Raw genomic sequence first — 9459 nt, forward strand, 5'->3', positions numbered from 1 at the left:
AGAATGCATAGATGAGAGAATGAAAGTATGGGGGAACTGCTACAAAATTTGTTGAAGGGGTTGAATTTTCGTAAGTGGGACGGAGTGGAGTGCCACAATTTGTCTTCTCATGTTGTAAGTCTCAGAGCATATGCATATGCATTCAATATCAATGCGCAACCATACCTCGTATTTTCAGGATTATGGAAGAAACTGCTACAAAACTAGGTTTACGAGCAATAAGAGCATTGAGGTTTCAGAGAGAAACCATCAACTTAAGAACAAGATTCTTGCAAACAAGGTTTGTTTTACTCCTCATTAAGGTTCATGTTTGTTCTTCTTCGTTGTAATTTTTCAATGGGGTTTTTCTCTATAATTTACAGGTTTCAATGCTTGAGGTTCTAGAGAGAAACATGTCCCTTTTCATTTTTTTGGGTTTTTCTCTGTAAAATCAGCAAAAAGACTATGGTTCAATGGGGTTTTTCTCTGTAATTTACAGGTTTCAAAGCTTATGGTTGTAGAGAGAGAAACAAGGCTTTTCTTATTTTATTGGGTTTTTCTCTGTAAAATCGGAAAGAAAATGAATGCTTTTTTGGTCCTGTTTTATTCGTTTTTCAAAAAATCACTTTTTTTAAGGTATTATAAAAAATATGCATTTTTTTTATGAAATTTTCAAAAAAGCTTTGTTTTAAATGTTTTTTGAAAAGGGAAAATTAGTAAAAAAAAACCCCCAAATTGAGGTTTTTAGGCCTTCTACCCCCACTCTAATCTTTCCTTACTCTTTTTTATAAAAAAAACCAACTTTCCTTACTAAAACCCCCCAACTGAAAAAGGTTTATTATTTTTTACAAAAATACCCCTTCCTGTACCTTGAATGTATGATCAAATCCTGCGGACGAACCCCAATTTCCATTAACACCTGACCGCGGTGACTATTCGCTGGAGTGCTTATGAGAAAACAATATGCCGGATAGGAATATCTAAAACGTCGGACTGAAGTGCCTGTTTTTCCAGGAAATATATCCGTAGAGTGATGCGATGAATAGCAGGCTTGGAAAATTTACACGGAGGAAACTGCCGGTTCGATGTTCTTCACATGCCGGATAACCCACAATTCCAATGATGTTTTCGCCGGACCGAGGCAAACAAACCCCCGGGTGCTTGGGATTTCAGGAAGCAAACTGCCGGTCTGCTATCCTCATATGTTGGAGTGCCCGTGATTCCAATGAGTTATTCGCCGGACTAAGGTAGTGAGTGCCGGATTGGCCTTTCGTCCAGGAAGCTGAGTGTCAGACTTATATGAATGAAGCGCCGGAGTCTCTTCATCATGGGCCGGAGTGCGTTCAATTTTACATAGACATGTTCACCAAAGTGCTTTCCACATGTGTCGGAGTCTCAATTTTAGTCAACTATTCGCCGAAGCAAGTTCATCAATTGCCGGAGTGTTTTTCAAATATGCCAGAGTGCATTTTACAGATGTCTGACTGCCTATTTAACAGTGAAGTATGTTTCAGAATGCTATTCACAAGTGCCGGAGTGCACTATTATACAGTAAACAATTCACTGGAGCGAGCTCATGAAATGCCGGAGTGGTTTCTAAATATGCCGGAGTGCGTTTTACGGATGCTAGACTTCATATTAACAGTGAATAATCTTCGAAGTGCTTTCACAAAATGCCAAAGTGATTTCTAATTTTGCCTGAGTGCATTTTACAGATGTCGGACTGCTTATTTAATAGTGAAAATTCTCCGGAGTGCATTCAGTAAACGCTGGAGTGCTCCTTAGTTTTGCCGATGCGCATATTTTAGATTCCGGACTGCCTATTAACAGTGACTCAATATCCGGAGTGGATTCAAGAAACGTTGGAATGATTTCTAAATATGCCGGAGTGCGTTTTACGGATGTCGAACTGCATATTAACAGTGAATAATCTCCTGAGTGCTTTCAAACAATGTCGGAGTGATTTCTCACTTCGTTGAAGTGCATTTTACAAATGCCAGACTGCTTATTTAACAGTGAACATTCTCCGGAGTGCATTCAGAAAACCCCGGAGTGCTTCTTAGTTTTGCCAGTGCACGTTTTTTAGATTTTGGACTGCCTATTAACAGTGAATCAATCTCTGGAGTGGATTCAGGAAACACCGGATTGCTTTTTAATTTTGTCGGAGTGCTTTTTACATATGCCGAACTACTTTTTTACAGTGAACTAATCCGGAGTGCTTTCAGAAAATGCCGAAGTGAGTTTTAGTTTTGCCAGAGCACATTTTACATATGCCGGACTGTCTATTTTACAATGAACTGATCTTCGGAGTGCATTCAAAAAATGCCGGAGTATAGCAAAAGGGACTCAGAAGAATGTGGAAGCAAAAAATCCTTTTTCCTGAACTTGAATAATCTTTTACCAAAAGGGTTGATGTACACAAACGAGTATAGCAATAGTAGTCCATTAGTGAATATGCTGTGATGGATCTTTGCAAATGGACTCAGAAGGATGTTAGCTCCCTTACCATGTCCTTTGAAGATATCCGTTGAAATTATTAGATCTTTCCATATTTTTTATCCATATTAATCATCAGTAATCGAAGCCCGTGACAATTTAAATGAAGGCATGTGCATTTAGCCCCAACCTTCAATATCCCTCTATGTTTCTTAAGCAGAATTTTGTGCTCATGGACACTTCTTAAACCATCTTTCGCCCTCTGTTATGAATCAAAGCTTCACATTCCGAAATACAATTTCCACAACTAAAAGAAGAATAGTGGAGTGCAGCATTTACCTGAGAACAATGATTATACTAAAAGGCATGTTTCTATTACCTAAAAACCCAATGATTAACAGAGTATGAACCTCTAGAATTCCCCATTCGTGCTGAAGGAATCAAAATCTTATTGTAATTCTTAACAGAACAAGGATAGAATCGAGACCCCATGGAAGAGGGTTTCACATAAATTTCATCAACCCACCTTGCTCAGTGACCCAGCAACAGAAATAGCTGCCTGAAGACCATCAGCTCTTCAACAAAGAAGAAAGAAAAGAAAAAAAATCTACCTCAAAATTAACCCCAAATAGAAAAAATTAGGAAAAAGAAAAAGCCATGAACCCATTAAAACAAAAAAACATGATGAAACTCCATATACAAGAACATAACCTTCTTTGATCTTCTCTAGAGCAGTCAAGAGAGCTTTTCTCCTTGTCCTGTGCAACCACTACACAACACAGGCAAAAAGAAAAACGAAAGCAAGAGAGAGAATCAAATGAACAAGAGTAAGATATAACTTTTACCAAACCGGGGGGAAGTCATGTCAGGGGGCCAATGAAGCCAATTCAATATAATTCTTACCACTCTAACAGGAGAGACCCCCAGAGTTGAGGTTGCTTTTTGCACAAATGCAAAAGCCAAATGGCAATAAAACTTGATCAAGATTAAGTTGAAGTGCTTATACAATGATCCAAAAAAGAATACATTGGCATATGCTTATGCAAAGATGAAAGTGCTTATTCAATCATATCAATCCTTATAAACTCATTCATAAAGAATGACATATGCTTGATCAAGTTTCAAAGCAGTTCCCATTAACATAATGACAACAAAAAGAACTTAAAATGATATTGATTTCATTAACATAATGACAATAAAAAGACTAGACATTTCATTAATTGGTTACTGTGATAGAGTAGCTTCAATTGTACAAAAATAACTTAACATCAGATTCAATCTTGATACTCACCTTCTGTCTCAAAAAAGGTTCATACTTTTTAATTTACATTTGTTCCAAAAAAATACATCGACGTTCATTTTCTTAGCTTCAACAATTTCTTTGGCCAACTTACAATACCCTTGCCCTTATCATTTTTGCTCTTTGTACACATTACATTTTCATCATCAATCTCGATCTCTCTTTCCTTATCATTTTTGCTCTTCGTTTTCCTCTCATCTTCCTCATCAGTCTCGCTCTCTATTTTCTCATCTCCACCAGCTCCCTCTTCAGTCTTGCTTTCCTCATCAGTCTCGCTCTCGTTGTCATCATCTCCACCATCTGTCTCCTCGCCCTCACTTCCACCATCTACTCAGCATTATCTATAGGAGTGTGCTTCACTAACAAATCGTGGGTTGCCTGTACCTAACGTCTCGATTCCCCTGCTAATACTTCACCACCAAGTGCAGCTTGTAATATCCCTATACAGATTAATCACTGCAAGTTGACAATACAAATAATATAAATAACTGCTTTGAATAGATAATTATTTTAAATAAAAAAAACTAAAATACATAAACTAAATAATATAGCAATCTCCTCTCGTCATCATGGCTTGCGAGGGGGGACATATTTGATTGCAACTGTGGGAGGGGCACAAGGGAGTATTTTCATATCTATGAGTAAACTTGTTGTACCCGACCATATAATCTTTTGTAGGCATTCTACCATATTTATCTTTGGATGCCTTGACAACATTGCGTTATCGTTGTCGCCAGTCAGTTATCTCGCTAGCCAACTCATCAATCCAACTAGTGGGGTGTAGACCCACCTTCTCCCTCCTCTCCCACTTGGAAGGCCCCACGGGAATAAGTTGCGACTTTCCAAATTGCCGCAGCACAAGATCCGGTATATAATACTCTGTAATGTGAAAACTTATCAGATATGACCGGCACAATGCGTTCTCTTTACTGAGTATATCTAGTGGGGTTTACTCCTCATATGCGTGTTAATTCACCTACAACAATAATATAACACAACACCGTTAATGGGTCTTTGCACTAAACATTGTCAATTGAGATGTCTTAACACTAACCATGTCACTTACAACAAAAACATAGCATTAATCATATCAATTGAGATGTCATAAAATACTGCTAATGGGTCTTTGCAACGTCGTTGTTTATTCCACTTGCAAGCTCTAGGTATTTCTATGGTGATAATTTTAGGTTTGGTACCTATAGCTGGGAAATGCTCATAGATCCAACCTTGCATAAAAAAAAAGTAGAAGTATTAGTTTCAAGCCAAAAAGATTGCAAATATGTAAATATTTGACGCAAATATGTAAATATATAAAAAAAAGTAGAAGTATTACTTGTAGTAATGTTGCTGACCCACTAAAATGTGTATCCCCGTCCACGACCTTAGACAATAAACGATACAGGAAGGCAAGTGCTGCTGCACCCAATTCATACTTCCCAGCCTCATCAAGATCTCGGAACAATTGTAGGTAACTTGTAAGCATGGACCCTTGAGATACATCAGCAAAGATCGTTGTGCCGACTAAATATAGGAGATATGCTAGAGTGTGTTTAAGAAATTTTAATTTGGTAGGTTTTTTTAGTAGTTGATCAAATTTTGCCCTCAACCAGGTATGTTTAAGACGGAATAAGCTATCGCCTTTAGGGTAGTATCCCAAATACTCTATGATAAAAGCCTTGTAGTCTGTAGGTCTGATGCTGGTTACAGGCTCTCCTGTCACAGGTATCCTCAATATATGTCATACGTTGTATAAGGTTGGAGTCAAATCACCAACAGTCAAACGTACAGTATTTGTCACCTTGTACTATTTCCCCATGAAGACCCTCAATAAACTGTAATCGATATTGGAGACCCCAATGTCAATCAACGAGCTCAATTTAGTCTTCTCGACTAAAGCTATATGTCGTAGATCTAGCTCTCATTTTCCTATGGTCTTAATTAATTCATTAATACATAACTTTTTTTTCATCTGAAATGAAGTTCAATTAGAAATGACAGACATTAGTTATAAACAATATAAGAGTTATCGAAGTAATGTACATCATGAAGTAGAGTAAATAGACAATCGTATCTTTTTCATATGATCGAACGAAGTGGATAGGTCCCTTGATCCTCTTGACTGTTTCGGGTCTTGCATCGTTAAATCTATTTATATTCTCAGAGTTTTACATGTGCACATCACATCAATTAAGAAGATATGTACATATGAATTGGCAATAAAAATAAAAAAGAGAGTAATAACAAAAAAAAATAGTAAATGTGCCCCAAAAGAATAATAATGGAAAGTCTATCAACAATAACAAGTCTATCAACAATTGGATGGCTGTTGCCCATTCTTGATGCAACAATAAGATGTCCATCAACAATAAGAAGTCTATCAACAATATGATGGTTGATGCCAAATCTTGATGCAACAATAAGAAATCTATCAACATAAGAAGTTTATGAACAATAGGATGGTTAATGCCAAATCTTGATGCAACAATAAAAAATCTATTAATAATAAGAAGTTTATCAACAATAGGATGGTTGATGCCAAATCATTGGGCCACAAGCGAAATGTCCTTCCAATGCAAATCAGCAATCAATAAAGAGCCTCTGTGTATGCATGAACTATTGGTTTTGATATCAAGTTTACAATGCAAATTCCTTTAGTTATAGATAGGAAGATAAAACAAACAATGAACCATTTTCTAGATAAATTGAGAAAATAATAGTGCATGAATCAAGTCACATGGTATAAGACAACAGGGAAAACAAATGATATAAAAAATATTGTTAATATAATCTTGGAAAGTTAAAAACACATCCAACTACACTAAAAAAAAGAATTATATATGTGCCCCACAAGTACAACATTTACATAAATAGAAAAAATTCCAATATTTCCCACAAAATGGTTACTACAAATTAAAAAAGACCAAATAAAAAAAAAAGTACAAGCACATGTCTTTAAGTGGGTGCTTTACATGTTGCCCTGTTATGACCAGTTCCTTTGCAATGACTACATGCATAGGTCACACTGGTCGATGCACTTCTTTTTAGGTCAGCCAGAGGGGCGTCTTGAGTGAGGTGGAAGCACACTTACTTCCTCTGGAGAAAGTTGTCCACATAACCTATGCCTAGACAAGTCGATCAAGGTAACTAGTATGATAGCTGCACAATATGTTTCATAAAATTTTGTAACTGTGAAATATTTTTTACGATAGTTAACATGGTCCCTATTCATTACATGAAGGGTCTTACTAACGTACTTACAAGGCAAACATGTTGCCAACCCTGGCATTCACATTCTCATGCAATAATATGTACTGTATAATTCATGCAATCACCCCTTGATTCATACACTGCTCCATTTGATGCCACAGTTACCCTCACGGAAAGAGATTGCTTAATGATTTTTTTTAATTAGTTTTGAGCCTTCGGATAAGTGTTGTACTCCAGATTTCAGATTTCAAACTGTGAGTGGCCATTAGTTCTATGATTTGTCTCCTAATCAAGTCAACACAATGGAGAATTGGGATATCTCGTGCTTCTAGAATCCACTTATTATATGACTCAGCCACATTGGTTGTTACTTGGTCATATCGATTATCTCTGAACTATGATGTGGCCCAACAGTTTGGTGACGCTTCCATAAACCACTTGAATGCATCCTCAGAAAGTGATCTAATTTCCACCATCTTATCAAAATACTCTTACTGTGTATATGCTTTCTTAAAGTCATTAGGTATGTGTTTGTATTTCTTCTTGAAATTCTCTGCTAAATGACGCTCACAAAAGGCATAATGAGCATTATCAAAAACTTGACAAACTGTGTCAATTAAATCACGGTGTCTATTTGAAAAAAAAATGATTTCACAATCCGTCCCAATAGCAATTTTTAGAGATTTAATAAACCATAACCAATTATCGGTACTTTTCGGCATCCACAATTGTGAATGCAATGGGAAACATTTGATCATCCCCATCGAGTGAGTTTGCAGCAAGTAGAGTCCCTAGGAATCGTGCCTTTAGTGATGTCCCATCGAGAATAGAAGTGGACGACATCTATTTTTAAAGCCATGTATTGACCCATGAAAGCTTAAAAACAATCGACGAAATCTACCTCCTGGCCACACTTTTCTTGTCGCGTAACTACCGAGATTCGTCTCTATCACACGGTTTACATATTCTGGTAACTGGTTGTATGCCTCATCGTGCGCACCATGTATGTCTTTGGTGGTTATTTCTTTTCCTCACCAGGCCTTCCAATAGGGTACTTCAAACCTATAATCTCGAGATAAATCACTCATGATTTCTCTAGCCTTGTAATGTGCAGTGTCACTTAATTTATCCTTGATTAAGGATGCAACAAATTTTCGTGACGCACTTATCTGTACATCATTGCTTGTTCCTAAATTGCATGAGTAATCTTTTGTTCATATTTTGATTTGAAAAATATTCGCCCTGCCAAACTTCACACAATATATGTCCCATTTACATCCATCACCCTTGCATTTTGTCCTTATGCAATACCCCTCATTTTTAATAAGAAGGTATGTGAAATGGTTTGCTATAGCAAAATTACTAAGGGCTTTTCGAAAATCTTCTAAAGATTCAAACTATTGTCCTACCCCAACAAGTGTATCATCTCATGTGCTAAGCAACCTTAGTGTATTGCTTTGTTCAAAGCCAGATACTAAAACATTAGAGGGTTCTGAGGGTCTGACCTCTTCGATTGTCATAGTATTACTTGAAGTACTTCCACCCTTATGTTCACTCCCATGAAATACATACACGAGTACTTGATTCTTGCCTTCATGGGTGTTTAACATCCTAACAATATCATCATCAATGAATAGGTTTACCATAAATTTTCTATTTCCCTGGACAAAATACCTCAGCGATAGCAAGTGCCTGTCAAGTGAGAAACGCTTTGCTACATATTTTCGCATGTCATCTAACTTAGCTATACAATAAGCGAAAAAGGTAAATGCAGCACCACCAATATAATCTAAAGTCTCATCACCACTTGTTCGGAGTTCTCCACAAAAAATTGTAATAAATTAATCTACTATCACCTATTTTCTTTTGTCCTGCATAATATTTGTAGTAACTTCACCACCAATATACTAGCCTTGAACTTGCCCTATGCTTATTCAGAAAGCTTTTTGTAACAAGAATTGGTACTAAATTTTAACAAAAGAAAGATGATGAGTCATCATTTACAAGTTCAACAAAATGCAATAAAAATAACCTATAAACTATTACCATCAATGACATCCATACATTAAAAATTGTTTTTTAACAATAGCTCGACAAATTTTAAGAAAGCTATTTGTAACAAGAATTTGTACTAAATTTTAACAAATGACGGATGATCATATACAAATTCAACAAAATGCAGTTAAAAGAAAGAAAACATTATTACCATCAATCACATCCATACTTTAAATGACAATTATAGATACAACGACAATATCCATAATAAATTAAGAACAGCAATCAATACATCTTACGCCATTATCAATCCATTCTTTCAATTGTTATTGTCAAATTAAATTTTAACAAGAGCTACGCAAATATTAAGAAAGATTCTACTAAATATTAACAAATAAATAGTATGGATCAACATCTATAAGATCGACAAAATACAGTAAAAAAAAAAAAATCCAAAAATTAGTACCACCAATACATTCATACCTTAAAATGACAAATAGAGACACACTGACAATATTCATAAGAATTTTTAAAAAATAATA

This window comes from Amborella trichopoda, chromosome 11 (assembly GCF_054954075.1).
Source record: "Amborella trichopoda isolate Santa Cruz 75 chromosome 11, AtrichopodaSantaCruz75HAP2 v2.0, whole genome shotgun sequence".
Taxonomy (NCBI): domain Eukaryota; kingdom Viridiplantae; phylum Streptophyta; class Magnoliopsida; order Amborellales; family Amborellaceae; genus Amborella; species Amborella trichopoda.